The sequence below is a fragment of the Eurosta solidaginis genome, chromosome 1 (assembly GCF_040869045.1).
Source record: "Eurosta solidaginis isolate ZX-2024a chromosome 1, ASM4086904v1, whole genome shotgun sequence".
Taxonomy (NCBI): Eukaryota; Metazoa; Arthropoda; class Insecta; order Diptera; family Tephritidae; genus Eurosta; species Eurosta solidaginis.
The window spans coordinates 221,257,246-221,273,631 of NC_090319.1; the positions used below are offsets into that span (position 1 = coordinate 221,257,246).

At 37.4% G+C, this 16,386-nt stretch overlaps 1 protein-coding gene across 5 annotated transcripts in view; it reads left to right on the forward strand.

Annotated features, from left to right (window-relative positions):
* LOC137237028 (xylulose kinase) overlaps nt 1-16,386 on the forward strand; it is a 1,135,242-nt gene that overhangs the window by 33,425 nt on the left and 1,085,431 nt on the right. Inside the window, exon 2 of one of the 5 annotated variants that reach the window (XM_067760168.1) lies at nt 15,347-15,567. The exons of 3 other annotated variants lie outside the window; for them this stretch is intronic. The gene's annotated coding sequence lies outside the window, so the exon portion shown is untranslated. Of the gene's footprint in view, nt 1-15,289; nt 15,568-16,386 lie in introns of all 5 variants that reach the window. One more of the 5 variants, XM_067760169.1, reaches the window with a different exon arrangement.

Genomic DNA, 16,386 nt, shown 5'->3' on the forward strand with positions numbered 1-16,386 from the left:
TTTCAGAAGATCCTCTTCACTCTACGCTAGAGATATCACTTGATACCAGCCTACCCCATAGGATTCAAGTACAGTCTCATCCCCGATCTAGATGCTTCTACCAAGCGAATTTCATTATGCTCATTGATCTGTTGGCTTCCCATGATTGGTTGGATCTCTATGCTTGCACTGATATCGATTCGGCAATCTCTATATTTTACAGTACGCTTTTTTTCCTGCATTCCTACTCGCTATAGCCTATGTTCGAATAATCCCCCTTTGTTTTCAAGGCAACTTATCAGACTTAATAACATTAAATCTGGGCTTTATAAGAGATTCAAGAAATCTGGAGCATCTGCAGACCTCTCTAGATATCTAATAGCTCGTTCCAAATTTCACCGTCTTAATCAGCTTTGTTATAAAAATTACTTGAGTTGTTGTAAAGCCCAATTTTTTAAAAATCCAAAAAAGTTTTACAGTTTCGTAAATTCAAAGAGGAAAACTTCTGGGTATCCTTCCTCATTAACCTTTGGATGTAAAAAAGCTTGCACTGATGACGACGTTGCTGAATTATTTTCTGATGTGCGTCATTCCCGCCACTTTGGAAACAGTCTTTTATTATTCCCCTGCATAAAAAAGGTAGTAGTTCAAAAGTTGAAAACTACAGGGGTATTGCTAAACTTTCAGCCATTCCTAAAGTCTTTGAACAGATTGTTACAAGTCAACTCCAATATCAGTGTTCTAGTCTTTTATCTCCATGCCAACACGGTTTCATTCTTCAAAGGTCAACCACTACAAATTTCCTTGTATTCACCTCTATAGTTATGGAAGGATTTTTAGCGAACAAGCAAACGGATGTCATCTACACGGACTTCAGCAAAGCATTTGATACCGCCAATCATGAGTTACTTGTTCATAAGCTTGATTTACTGGGCTTTCCGTTTCGCCTCTTAATGTGGCTGAAAAGCTATCTTTCTAACCGGACCCAAAAAGTCCTGTTCTATTGCCATCTGTCGGAATTATTCGGAGCTTCCTCCGGTGTACCCCAGGGAAGTCATCTAGGCCCTTTGCTCTTTACCCTTTTCATTAATGACTTGCCACAGAAAATATTATATTCCCATTCTACAATGTATGCGGATGATGTAAAACTTTGCTACACTTACTGTGCCTACCGATTTGAGTTCCTTGGATCTTCTTCAGCCCGACTTGGACTCGTTCCAATGTTGGTGCACAACAAATTTACTACCTTTAAATTGCTCTAAATTTAAGCATATGACATTTCACCGAGTGAAGCCAGCATTGAAACCTTATGTAATAGATGGTACGCCTTTGGAGCGTATATCTATTGCAAATGATCTAGGTGTCCTTTTTGATCCGAAATTGAATTTTAACATGCATATTTCATCTATTGCCAACAAAGCGTTGGGTTTACTTGGATTTCTTAAAAGAAGGGCTAAAGAGTTCGATGATCCGTACCTCACTAAGGTTCTTTACACATCGCTGGTTCGTCCAATGCTCGAGTATTGCTCATGCGTTTGGTCCCCTGTTTCTCAAAAGCATATAAAGCGTTTTGAGTCAGTTCAAAGGCAATTTTTGATATTTGCATTGCGTGGCCTTAATTGGGACTCAAGTCTCCACCTTCCTCCATACAGAAGTAGACTTCTTCTTATTAACTTACCCACTCTGGAAAATCGGAGAATATTACTGCGGGTATTGTTGTTGTATTATTGGAGAAATTGATTCTGCGGACCTTCTCAGCCGCTTGTTTTTTGCGGTTCCCCCTAGAGTATCCAGACACTACGTTCCTTTTTATTTACCCCTTTGTCGACGAAACTTTGCTAAAAATAATCCTCTTCTTATCTGTATAGCTGTATCAGTCTTGAATGTACTTTTGCCACTATACGTAACGCAATACTTGTCTATCTAATTTAAGAGATACAAGCTAATTTAATTTAATTTGCCGGCATTTATTTCTTCCGTAAAAAACAGGCACTATTTCGTTGAAGGATGGAGGAACATTTATCAACATTTATCATTAAGAAGGAACAAGTCAGTACTGTGTTGATTGGAATCTGGTGCATTCCAACAACATTAAAAACATGCTTTTTCATGAGTCACTGAGCGGAATCGTATGCATTCCGGCAGTATAATCTTATGGGTCAGGCATCGAGCTGATTGGAATCCGGTACATTCCAACAACACAGGTCATGCTACTTTTTTATGCCTTGTGATGGCGTATCCTCATTACACTATTCTTAGCACTGCCGGATTCCCATGACGTGCTGATTGGAATCTTGTTGCATTCCAACAGTAAGATTGGAATCCACTGCATTCCGAAATCATGCTGAGCGGAATCTGATGCATTCCGCCAGTATAAGATCACGGTATAAGATCTTATTTCTGCTCATATTTCTTATTATTATTATATTCTGAAATTAAAGTGTAATGTTCAATAATATATCTTTGGTTGTAATATAACATTGTTGAAATCTCGATATATCTTAAATTTTAACTTTTTAGTTGTATATTTTTATCTTTTATATTATGCAGTCGACCATAGTTTGTCGTCGACTTTAAATAATAAATAAATAAATAAATGAAGGGATCGGGGGTGAACAGTTTTTAGTAGTGAGGGTGACAAGAAGTGTAATCATTGTTGTGATTTGTTGCATAAATTGTTTCAATAGAGCGATCATTTATCGCATTTCACTACCATTTTTGGTTGAGTTAGATGCGTCTATGTTATTTGGGTTAGCATTGCTAGGGTTTGAGCTGGGTTGGAGCCCTTCTAAGGTTTGAGCATACGATATAGTGTTGCTGATTGGGTTGACTTGGTTTAAAGATGCACCTTGATGTTTGGATTTCTCTATTCCATGTGAGGTAACAGTACTTGGGTGAATTTTTTTTCCTCAATGATGGGTATTTTATGTTTTGTAAGTTCGAGCTGGGTAGGGGCCCTTCTAAGGTTTGAGCATACGATATAGTGTTGCTGGTTGGGTTGACTTGTTTTGAGGATGCACCTTGTTGATTGGATTTCTCTTTTTCCATATAAGACAACAGTACTTGGGAGAGTTTTTTTCCTCAATGATGGGTATTTTATGTCTTGTGTAAAATAAACTAAAATGAAACGCCGGTGTTTAGCGTTTGAACATTATTCACCTTATTGGAGAAATGCATTTCCTTTTATACAAAATTTCTTATTTTACACATACGTAGTGACACTAACACTTACAAACTAAAAAGTATCTACATTCCTAATACATGTATGCCAAATCAGCATATTATTACTTTGACCTAATTATAGATATAGTGTAACGTAAATATTTTGGCAGTCACATTGACAAAGTGACAATGTCGATCGCTCGCGCTGATCGATAAGTGTTTTAGTCAGTGTGACGCGTTAACAATGTAAACAGATATGTGCCTTGTGTGTCGGCGGGTTTAAGTGATGTTGAACTCAAGCTGAGTTCAAAATAATTTATTTGGGTCGCTATGACTTGAACGTGTGTGGTCAATATTTGTGTATGCATTTGTATACGCATAAAAAGTACATTGTATGTAAATCGTATTCTACACCATCCGCTTTAGAAATAGCCATATATAATTGAAGACAATTGTATATGACTATTAAAGAGGCTTAATGACCCACTTAAGGTTGCTTGAGTTTACAAAATTTTAATTGCTATTCGTATTATATTGTAATTTGTTGCATAGCGGTAACTTGATATTGAAAGTAATGATTTATGTAGTTTTTTATCTATTTACATTTGTTTTACATAAGTTTTTATTGTGCTGACTTGGGGTTTTTTTTTGTTTTTTGAACATATGCTGGTTTTGTTTTTAGTTACACCTTAAGGGATATGACAACAATCACCTGTTGTATAGGTGATCCTACTGCGAATGCGGTGATGGCGATGATGTGGTGATGATGCCGATGTTGTGGTGGCGAAGTGGTGGAGTGAGATGGCGGTGACGCTGGTAACAAATCCTGTGGGGCAGGTGATGTGACCGCAGGTATCTTTGTATTCACAATGACTTGCGAAGTTCGAAGTCAGACTGCATAGGCTCACGGAAAATGTTTCAATTAAACTTTTCTTTTTATACACCGCAATGCACTAGGAAACCGACAATGCTCGGTGATTTCAGATGTTCGCACAATATAAGTGATGTGAATGTTAATTGTAGCACAATAAAATTGATGGAAGGTTAATTGTAGCACAATAAAATTGATATAATATAAACTTTTATTATTAGAAATTATAAGAGTTTTTCTGCAGCACAGGAAAAAACAGGATTTTTTTTTTTTGAATTCTGTACAACAATGATAAAAATGTAATAATTGCTCTTGCAGCTGTCGGTGATGACGGATCGCCCCACTGCACATTGCGGCGAATTTGTTTTGGTGGTTTCACGCGACAGAGGTTGCCACACGCCCATGAATATTCCCAATGGGAAATTTTAAGCTAAGTGCTATTCAGTGCTTTTGGGGAGTATAATAGGATATAATTCAAGGTAATATATAATTCAATATGTATACAATACAATTCAATGATTCAAGATGAGTTATAAGTAAATTCATGGATACATACATCGCATGGGTAATTGGGACGTGTGACAGCCTATGCCGCGTAACCAGTTTTCTTTGGCTTGTGTGCATATTTATTATTATGAGTAAAGTTTCATATCATTTTACATTTGTCACCCATTCAACTTCCTTTGACACAATCGACTTTCAAGTGTGTCGAGCCACTTAAAATCCGCTTGTGTTTACAAATTATTATTTAACATTTAATCGTTGTATGGTCATAATTTATGAGGTAAAGGTAACTTGATGCGAAAATGAATTTGTATGTTTATGTGTTCTTTGCTTTTATTTTTTTACATTTCCTTTACTTATGTGTCTATTGTGCTCATTTTTGTTTTTAACATATTGTGGTGGCATTTTTTTTTTTTTTTTTTTTTTTTTTTTTTGACTAGTAAAGTGGAATGTGTTATGTTAAGACTGTTTTTGTTTTTTGTTAAATTATTTCAGTTACTAGCAGATGTTCTATATTGGTTTAAGCCTATTCTTATGGAATATTATTTCCTTATCTTTATTGGTCCTATCACTATTTCCTATTCCATGTGGTATTAATGTGAAATTGTTGTTTTTATCAATATTCTTTACTTTATACTGTCCTTTATATTTATTATCTAACTTATGGCCCGGGTAATTTCTAACTAACACTAGGTCACCTATATCTATTTCCTTACTGTAGCTACATCTATCATAGATTGTTTTTTGTTTATTTTTAGTCTCCTGGACTAATTTCCTAGCTCGTTGCTGGGCTATTTGTAGTCTGTATTTTATTTCTTTATCGTATGCCTCGTGGTTATGCACTGGGCTTATTTTATTTTCTTCCAGAAATTCGTAGGTAGAGGGGTTTTTCGCGAATATAAGCTCGAAAGGAGAATACCCATGTACGGTCGATGGCGTTGTATTGTAACAGTATGTATGAATGTACATATTCATTAAACGTTCTGTGACTACGCTCTACAAGCCCAAAGTCTGATGATGGTATGGTGTTGAGATTTTATGCTCAATTTTTTTTAGCAGTTTGCACAGTTCTTCGAATAAGCTATTTTTGTATTCGGTTACTATTACGTTCTTGATTATTAAGACGTACTTTCAATTAAGAGATTTATTCAATTCAAATAGGATAACTATATATATATATACAAAACTACTTCACAAATAAAATTAATATGTTGAATGACAATAATTATGGTTTTATGCAGTTAGCTGATGTCGACCGAATGCCCGAATATCTCACTTTGTCTTGTCACTTCTGCAATTGTATAGGGTTGCCAACACCTCCCCTTTTTGGTTGGATACTTTACCCAGGAACGAATCGTTCCACTGGGCGACGTAAACGCTGAAGTCGTTCTTTCAGTGTGGGTGATGGTCTTTTTTTGTGATGATGCCGTATTCGAGTCTGTCTCGTTTGAAACTAAATTCATTTGAGTTTGTGTATCTTCATATAGATCGAATGCATCAATAAATGTGTTGTTTTCATTTTGTTCCTCAGCTGTCGTCGAGTCTGAAGTATGAGAGCGCTTTCGTAACTGGTTTGCGTTTGCTCTTATAACCTTTTTGTTGTTGAGCAGAACATTGTAAATAACATTCCCTACCCGCTCAATTATTTTTCCTGGTATCCATTCAAATTTGTTTTTGTTTTTGTAAACGTGAGCATATACTTTTTCTTCAGTTTGGAACACCCTTTCCTTCGCTCCATGTGATCTGTCAAATTGTCGTTTCATACGCTTTTTTTGCTGATCAAGTTCGCGATTAATATAAACCGGTTTAGGTTTTATCAAATCTAATGTGGTGTGTATGTTTTTTCCTAATAAGACTTCAGCAGGCGTTTTGTTGTTTTCGTTGTTCTTGTTGGGCGATGAGCGGTAACACTGCAAGAACGTTTGTAAAATTTTATGAGTAGTTCCCTCTCCGTTTAATTTTATTAGAGCACGTTTGAAGGTGTCAACGAATCTCTATGCTTGACCGTTCGACATTGGGTATTATGGGCTTGAACGTAGGTGGACAATGCCATTCTCTTCTAAAAACTGTTCAAATAACGCGCTTGTAAATTGCGTTCCGTTATCGGAGACTATAGTCTTTGGGTTTCCAAAACGTGCAAATATCTCGTTCAAGATATCAATTGTTTGTTGTGTTGTTATAGAAATGGTTGGAACTATCTCTGGCCATTTGGAATACGCGTCGACAATTACCAGAAAATATTCGTTTTTTATCGGTCCCGCGTAGTCAATATGTACGCGTTCCCAAGCGTGTGATGGTTTCGGTCATGGATGTAGTGACGTTTTATTTGGCATCTTGGCTGCAGAAGCACAGCGATTGCTTTGGTTCGCTCCATTCCTGGATGCCCCTTATGAATTTGTTTGAGGATCCGTTTACGTAAAACGGTTGGTATTACCACACGACGGCCTAACATAATGCAACCATCAATGATATCAAGCTCGTTGCTTCTCACCACGAATGGTTTTAATTCCGCTCCAATTTCTGTAGACTTTGGTCAGCCGTTATCGATATAACTTGATAGTCGCTTGAGTGTTGTATCTCTTTCTGTTTCGTACTTCACCATTCTGTGCGTTACTGGTAGCTTGTCAATTGCATCAGACAGAATTTTTTTGATTTCGCCTTCGAACTTTACCGAAGCGATGATGTAGTCTTCTGAGGATTTTTTGTTTTTATTTATGAGGCGCGACAGAACGTCAGCATAACCGAAGCTATTTGTTGATATAAAGCTAATCTCTAAATCATATGCTAGTAACTGCAACGCCCATCTCTGTAGTCGGTTAGCCTGGTGTGCCGAAATGCCTGTTTTCTTACCAAAAATGGCGAGTAACGGCTTATGGTCCGTATGTAGCTTGAACTTTCTGCCGAATATCATCTTATGAAACTTGTTGACTGCAAAAACGAGGGCGTGCCCCTCTTTCTCGATCTGGCTGTAGGCTTTTTCCGCTGGTGTAAGGGAACGTGAGGCGTGACAGACTGCTCTTATGGAGCCATCAGCATATTCGTGGAGAATACATGCACCAAGGCCGTAATTAGATGCGTCGGCGGCAACGATGATCTTTTCATTTGGGTCATAGTGTGTCAATAGCAAATTTGAAGTAAGGATATCCTTGAGGCTGTTAAAACACTTGGTTTGGGTGGACGTCCAAATCCATGTTACGTTTGCCTTCAGATGCTCGTCCAACGGCCCTCTAAACTGACGCATTTTGTTGATGAATTTCCCGTAAAAATTGATAGCGCCCAGAAAAGATCGCAGTTCGGTTACGTTGGTTGGTTCTGGCATCTCCTTAATCGCTGATATACGCTCCGGGTCAGGTCGGAGTCCGTCCTGGGATATAATATAACCTAAGTATTTAACTTCGGTCGCCGCAAATTTGCACTTTGCAAATTTAACTTTAAATCCATAGTCTTGAATTCTTTTCAAAACTTCCCGTAAGTTCCGATCATGGTCAATTTGGTCCTTTCCCGACACAAAAATGTCATCTATATATGCTGCTGCACAGTTCAGGCCAGATAGCATTTTATCCATTACCTGTTGGAAGATGGCTGGGAATGTCATTATTCCGAATATCATTCGATTGTAACGAAATAAACCCAAATGCGTATTGATCGTGAGTAACTCCTTTGATTTGTCATCAACATCGATCTGAAGGAAAGCATCCGACAGGTCAATATGGCTAAAAAATTTTGCATTGGCGAGTTTCGCAAATATATCCTCTGGCAGCGGGAGGGGGTATTGGTATTCTTCGAGAGCGGGGTTTAAGCCTGTCGAAAAGTCGGCACAAATACGTATGCTGCCATTTGACTTTTTTGTCACGACTATTGGCGCAGCCCACTCAGAATTTGAAACTGGTGATATTACATTAATATTTTGTAGTCTTTGTAGCTCCTCCTCCACTAGATGCTGAATAGCGTAGGCCACTGGTCGTTTTGGCCGAAAAATTGGAGAATGCCCTGGCTTAACTACCAACTGCGCTTTTGCGTACTTGCACAGACCAAGCTTTTCCTCAAAGACATCTGGAAAAGATTGTTTTAGAAGTAAAATGTTGTTATTTATATTTGTAACTTCACTTCCCCGTGGTTCTGGTGTTAATTGATTGCAGATTGCATTTATGAGCATGTCTTCGAGATTTAGAGCTGTGATCCAGTCGAGCCCTAACACATTCAAATCCCGGACAGGTGTAACAAAACATGTGAGTTCTAATTCTTGCTGTTTGAATTTAACATTACATCTAAATTGCTTTGTTAGTGGTAGCTTTCCTGTTGCGCTACGGGCTGTGTCTTTAGCTTCGACTGCGTTTTTTGCGTTTAGCTTTCTAAAATTTTGTTCTGATATAATTGTGATATCAGATGCGGTATCGAGTTGTAGGGTCAGCTGTATGTTGTTTACGCTGACGTTCACAAATTTTCGCTGCGATGTATTGATTCGGTTGACAACACAAATACTCTTTGATTGCGGACGTGAGCTTTTGGATTTATTGTTGAGCTTTTGTTTTTTTCTTTGCACACTCTTCTTTGAATGGCAGTATCCTTCCTTGTGACCAATTTCATTGCACTGTTGACATTTATGTTTACTGTACGAGCAGTCACGCGCGTAATGCATGCTGCCGCAAAACCAGCAAGGTGTTTTTGGTACCTGCTTTGCTTTTGCGCTGCCAGAATGTAAACGTTTTACTTGCGCTTCATTTTTCGGGGTTTCAATTAGTTTTGTGTCTGTCTTTAAATTAATAAAGCGTTGGCACTCCCTTGATAGCCCATCGAGCGTGAGGGTCTTATCAGTATCCAATTTGCTTAGCATTTTGGTTCTTATGTCAAAGTCACTTTCTGACTTTAGACCCATTACAAATACTAAACATTTAAATTGGTCCAATGTAAGCTCCGTGAGCTTAAAGTTTTCGCAGTGCCTGTTTACGATACCTGCATATGTAACAAAATCGGTTGTATTCTGCTTCGCTAACTGCAAACAATTGAACCTAATATTAAACAAAAAGCTGCTTAAGCTTTTCCACTGTTTCTTTAAATGATAAGTCACGAGGGTGTTTAGGCAATATATAATTTATATACTTATTGTGTACGACTGTATTGAGTTTTCGCAAAAGTAACCTGACTTTAGCTGCGTCATCTAATTTTACAGCGTCGATTGTGAATAAGTCCTCGTATCTCGCATACCACATGTCGAAAGTTAGGTTAGACTCAGGATCAAAGCAGAATTCTGTGATGTTGGAGGCAAGGGCTTCTATAGTGAATTCCTGGTCTTTTTCCTCTGATTGGATTGTTCGTTGTGGAATGAGTTGCTTTATTAACTCTTGCATAGTCTGTGTATCACGATCATGTTGCTCTTTCATCTGCGTGAGTAGTTTTTTTACGGTTTCATCCATTGTAGAGGTTAGGACTGACTTTTTGAGTCTAAAATTTTCCTCGTCGCCACTATTACGTTCTTTTTTATTAAGACGTACTTTCAATTAAGAGATTTATTCAATTCAAATAGGATAACTATATATATATATACAAAACTACTTCACAAATAAAATTAATATGTGGAATGACAATAATTATGGTTTTATGCAGTTAGCTGATGTCGACCGAATGCCCGAATATCTCACTTTGTCTTGTCACTTCTGCAATTGTATAGGGTTGCCAACAGTTACCATATCTGTTACGATTGTTTTCATGCAACCATAAGTCAAAATAAAATGCTCGAATACAGCTTTAGCAACTGTTATCGCATGTTTGCATGGGACTGGGTTTGCTACCAAGTATTTGGTTAGATCGCATATAATGGTAACTGTATATTCGTTTCCATTTATCGACTTCCGTAATGGTCCGACTGTATCGATTTGTACAATGTCAAAAGCCTTCGGAGGTGTCTCCGTTCATGTCATTGGTTCCTTATATGTTTATTAACTTTATTCGTTTTACAGTGGATGCAGTTGTTTACGTATCTCTTTATGTCACTTCTCATGTTTTTCCAGCTATATTTTTGCTTGATTTTCTTTATCATGCGATTTATTCCTGGGTGAGCACCCAGATGGAATCATGATATTTATGAAGAATTTCTTTAATTGTATCGCGATTTGTCACATTTCTAACTTCTGGGATTAGTCCTATTCTTAAATTTTTGAGAACCTTGGTGGCTTCTTCTATAAATTTGCATACTGCAGTATAATTACTTTTAACAATTTGTCTCCCAAGGACAACTGTATTTGTACAAGTCCTAAATTGGCGGCTTCTTTTTCAAGCCTGATAAAGAATTGTCCTAAGTCAATTTTATCATTAACAATTAGGTTGCTTGTTTTTATAGTGCTACAAATTTTCTTTCCCTTTTTGAAGTATAGTTTCGGGGGATCGAAAACGAGCCTGACATATCTTTTTACTTCAAATTTATTTACCGCTTCATATATTTTAGGGTTCTCTTTGTGACTTTCTTCATTTTTATACTCAGTTGAGCAGAGCTGACAGAGTATATTAACTTTGATTGGATAACGGTTGGTTGTACAGGAATAAAGGAATCGAGATAGATATAGACTTCTATATATCAAAATCATCAGTATCGAAAAAAAATTTGATTGAGCCATGTCCATGAGTAAATTTTGAGATATCGTGATGAAATTTGGTATGTAGGTTCCTGGGCACTCATTTCGGATCGCTATTTAAAATGAACCATATCGGACTATAACCACGCCCACTTTTTCGATATCGAAAATTTCGAAAATTGAAAAAGCGCGATAATTCATTACCAAAGTCGGATAAAGCGATGAAACTTGGTTGAACTTATGACGCAGAATCGAAAATTAGTAAAATTTTTGACAATGGGGTGGCGCCGCCCACTTTTAAAAGAATCTAATTTCAAAGTTTTGCAAGCTGTAATTTGGCAGTCGTTGAAGATATCATGATGAAATTCGGCAGGAACATTATACTGTTTTCACACAGACGGCTTATTGAATAATAAAGGCAGTTTTCTGCATTAAGACGCTTATTGAGCTCAATCTTCCCTACAAAATTCGAATCTATTATTATTTCATTAGTAGCTAATCGAATGCCTAATGAAGTCAAAAGCACAATGCAACTCTGTTGGCAGCGTTCCGCTTCCGTTTCCGCTTCTTAGTTTTCAAAGCAAATGTCATTGTCTGCATGGCAGAACGATACAAGGTGGCCGCATCGAACAGCTGATTATAACCTTTTTTATTTGATTTGATACATCAACTACCGGCGCAGTACGATTTTGACATTTGTCCATCGAATTTACAAGTACATGGATTTTTTTTTGTTTGTAGGTATGTCACCATGCTCCCACCTTGTATCGTTCCGCCATGATTGTCTGTCTCATCCTTCATACTAATCGAGCAGTTACTTCTGTGTGAAAGCAAAAAATTTACGATTTCATTAGCAGGTGAAATGAGATCATTAAGTTTCTGTGTGAAAACAGTATTACTCCTATTACTATATGTGTGCTTAGTAAAAATTAGCACAATTAAAAAACAATTTTTTAAAAGTAAAATTTTAAGAAAAAATTCAATATCTTTACAGTATATAAGTAAATTATGTCAACCTTGAACTCCAGTAATGATATAGTGCAACAAAATACAAAAATAAAAGAAAATTTCAAAATGGGCGTGGCTCCCCCTTTTTCATTTAATTTGACTAGAATACTTTTAATGCCATAAGTCGAACAAAAACTTACCAATCCTTATGAAATTTGGTAAGGGCAAAGCTACTATGAGGATAACAGTTTTCTGTAAAAATGGGCGAAATCGGTTGAAGCCACGCCCAGTTTTTATACACAGTCGACCGTCTGACCTTCCGCTCGGCCGTTAACACTATAACTTGAGCAAAAATCGATATATCTTTACTAAACTTAGTTCACGTACTTACCTGAACTCACTTTATCTTGGTGTTAAAAATGGGCGAAATCCGACTATGACCACGCCCACCTTTTCGATATCGAAAATTTCGAAAAATTAAAAAAATGTCATAATTCTATACCAAATACGTAAAAAGGGATGAAACATGTTGATTGGATTGGTTTATTGATACCATCACATATGTATACAACTAAGGGCCACTCCCTTTCAAAACCTTCATTAATACCTTTAGTTTGATACCCATATCGTACAAACACATTATAGAGTCACCCCTGGTCCACCTTTACGGCGATATCTCGAAAAGGCGTCCACCTATGGAACTAAGGCCCACTCCCTTTTAAATAATCATTAACACCTTTCATTTGATACCCATATCGTACAAACGCATTCTAGAGTTACCTCTGGTCTACCTTTATGGCGATATCTCGAAAAGGTGTCCACCTATAGAACTAAGGCCCACTCCCTTTAAAATACTCATTAACACCTTTCATTTGGAACCCATATCGTACAAACGCATTCTAGAGTTACCCCTGGTCCACCTTAATGGCGATATCCGGAAAAGGCGTCCACCTATAGAACTCAGGATCACTCCCTTTTAAAATACTCATTACCGCCTTTCATTTGACCCATATCGTACAAACACATTCTAGAGTCACCTCTGGTCCACCTTTATGGCGATGGTGTGCAAACTATAGAAGGTGTGCAACTATAGAACTAAGGGCCACTCCCTTTTAAATAATCATTAACACCTTTCATTTGATACCCATATCGTACAAACGCATTCTAGATATCCCGACAAGACGTCCACCTATAGAGCTAAGGCATACTCCCTTTTAAAATACTCATTAACACCTTTCATTTGATACGTATATCGTACACACACATTCTAGAGTCACCCCTGATCCACATTTATGGCGATATCTCGAAAAGGCATCCACCTATGGAACTACGGCCCACTCCCTTTTAAATAATCATTAACACCTTTCATTTGGAACCCATATCGTACAAACGCATTCTAGAGTCACCCCTGGTCCACCTTTATGGCGATATGTCGAAAAGGTGTCCACCTATAGAACTAAGGCCCACTCCCTTTAAAATACTCATTAACACCTTTCATTTGGAACCCATATCGTACAAACGCATTCTAGAGTTACCCCTGGTCCACCTTAATGGCGATATCCGGAAAAGGCGTCCACCTATAGAACTCAGGATCACTCCCTTTTAAAATACTCATTACCGCCTTTCATTTGACCCATATCGTACAAACACATTCTAGAGTCACCTCTGGTCCACCTTTATGGCGATATCTCGAAAAGGTGCCCACCTATAGAACTAAGGCCCACTCCCTTTAAAATACTCATAAACACCTTTCATTTGATACCCGTATCGTACAAACGCATTCTACAGACACCCCTGGCCCAATTTTATGGCGATATCTCCAAAAGGCGTCCACCTATGGAACTAAGGCCCACTGCCTTTTAAATAATCATTAACACCTTTCATTTGGAACCCATATCGTACAAACGCATTCTAGAGTTACCCCTGGTCCACCTTAATGGCGATATCCGGAAAAGGCGTCCACCTATAGAACTCAGGATCACTCCCTTTTAAAATACTCATTACCACCTTTCATTTGACCCATATCGTACAACCACATTCTAGAGTCACCCCTGGTCCACCTTTATGGCGATATCCCGAAATGGCGTCCACCTATAGATCTATGGCCCACTCCCTTTTAAAATACTCTTTAATACCTTCCATTTGATACCCATGTCATACAAACACATTCCAGGGTTACCCTAGGTTCATTTTCCTATATGGTGATTTTCCCTTATTTTGTCTCAGCTGAGTATGTAATGTTCGGTTATACCCGAACTTAACTTTTCTTACTTGTTAATATTATCTTTAGTATTTTTAACTGCTGATCTAGAAGTGACTTTCATTACTTTGCATGCTTCCGCTGACATTTCTTTTAGGTTTGTTATGTTTATGCGAGACAATGCATCCGGGATGCGGTTTTCATTTCCAGCAATGTACTCCACTTCAAAATCATACTCCTCTAAATCGAGTCTTACTCGTGTTAACTTAGATGAAGGAATCTTCATCGAGAAAATATACGTTAAAGGGCGGTGGTCGGCCTTAATTAGGAAATTTCTGCCATAGACGTATGGTCTGAAGAAGGTTATGTCCCAATGGATTGCGGCTAATTATTTTCCTATTGTAGCTTTGTTGGTTTCACCTGTTGTGAAAGATCTAGAAACGTAAGCGGTTGGTAGCTGTTTGCCATCGTGTTCTTGGCTAAGGACTGATCCGCAAGCATACCCACTAACGTCTGTTGTTATACAGAATTCTTTATTGAAGTCTGGTATTGCAAAAGTTTTGGAATAATTAATGCTTCTTTTAAGTAGACAGAAGCTATTTGACATTCGTCTGTCCAATCGAAGGAAATATTCAGCCTAGCTAGTTGTCTTGAGTATTCTGCGAAATTCGGTACAAATATTCAGTAAACGTTTTACACACTGTCCAATTTCCTTACAAACTCACAAGGAATATAAATATTTTTCTTGCTTACTTGCCTACCCCTGTTTGGTTCAATACTTATTGAACACATTTAGGAGACTCACCATCACAACTAACCATAACAGTCAACCAGCTGATTAGCGAGACATAGTTTTGGTATCTGACAGAAGTTAGCTTGGTTTGCGGGCCTTTTTCCTGCCTATTTTCTTTCTTTCTGTCTGGAGCTGCTGAAGAGGATGAAGGTAGGCCTTGCACGAAAAATTGGAATCTAATCCGTTGAATTACTTCACCATATTGCCGCAATCGAAATTGCACGTGTAAATTAACAAATTGCATCTTCATCTAATTATTTCAGCACGATCCCACGGCACAAGCTGCTTTTACTCAAACATTTGCTTTTTATTTGATCTAGTTGTGACTTGCACAAGGAAACATATAAATTGCTTCATCATTTAATGAATTCGGCACAACCGCCCAGCGCATTCAGTTTTGGCTCGATTATTTCCCAAAATCACATAAACTGCATAATCATTCAAGGATCCATATACAACCACATTGCGCCAGTTGTACTACCACCAATATCCCATAAGCCCTAAAGGTAGCTAATGCGAATGAATCTACTATATTACACTTGTAAGTAAAACAAACGAAAAAGTATGTATAATATTCCATAAACATTCCATTCAAAATTGAATGTAATTCGTAAAGATCGGCCATTATAAGTAAAGAGTAGAAATCTCAGTAGGATTCCAAAAATATGAGTCGCCTATCCTGAATATTTCTATGTAATCCAAATGCAATAATTTAATACCGACAAAGATTCGATCATTATAAGTGAAAAGTAGAAATTCGCGTTAGGATTCTAATAATATAAGGCGACTAATACATATTTTATTGTCACTCGTTTAAATGAAGATTCAACAAAACCTGAAAATAAATTATGCATAAATGTAAAAATTGTAAATCAGAAATATAGGAGACAGGAAAAATCGTGAAGTAATTATAAATAAAAATGACTAGGAGCTAGACTTCCCTCAATGATACATACACATAAGCTGATACTTGCACGCTTGAATTAATATCAGCACTTTTCCATATGGTTTAGTAATCAAACCAATTCGTATCTACAATCACTGACTAGGGGTTGAGACTAATAATTAAATTTGAAAGAAAGGCCAGATAATGCAGATCAACGCCAATAGTGCGGATGCGGGGGAGGCCTTCTGCGCTGCGTTGGGCACGGCATCGTTGACATAAAATGTAAGTTCCATTAGAATAATAATTTACTATTTTTTTTGCATAGTTAAGTGTTGTTGAAAGATTTACTAAGGCTGAGGTTTGGCGTTTCTCTTTTAAAATATATGCATGCACATATGTATACATATACCCAACAAACAAAGTAAAGTGAAAGTAAGTTTTTAAATGATTTACAAAAAAAAATAGATATTAAGC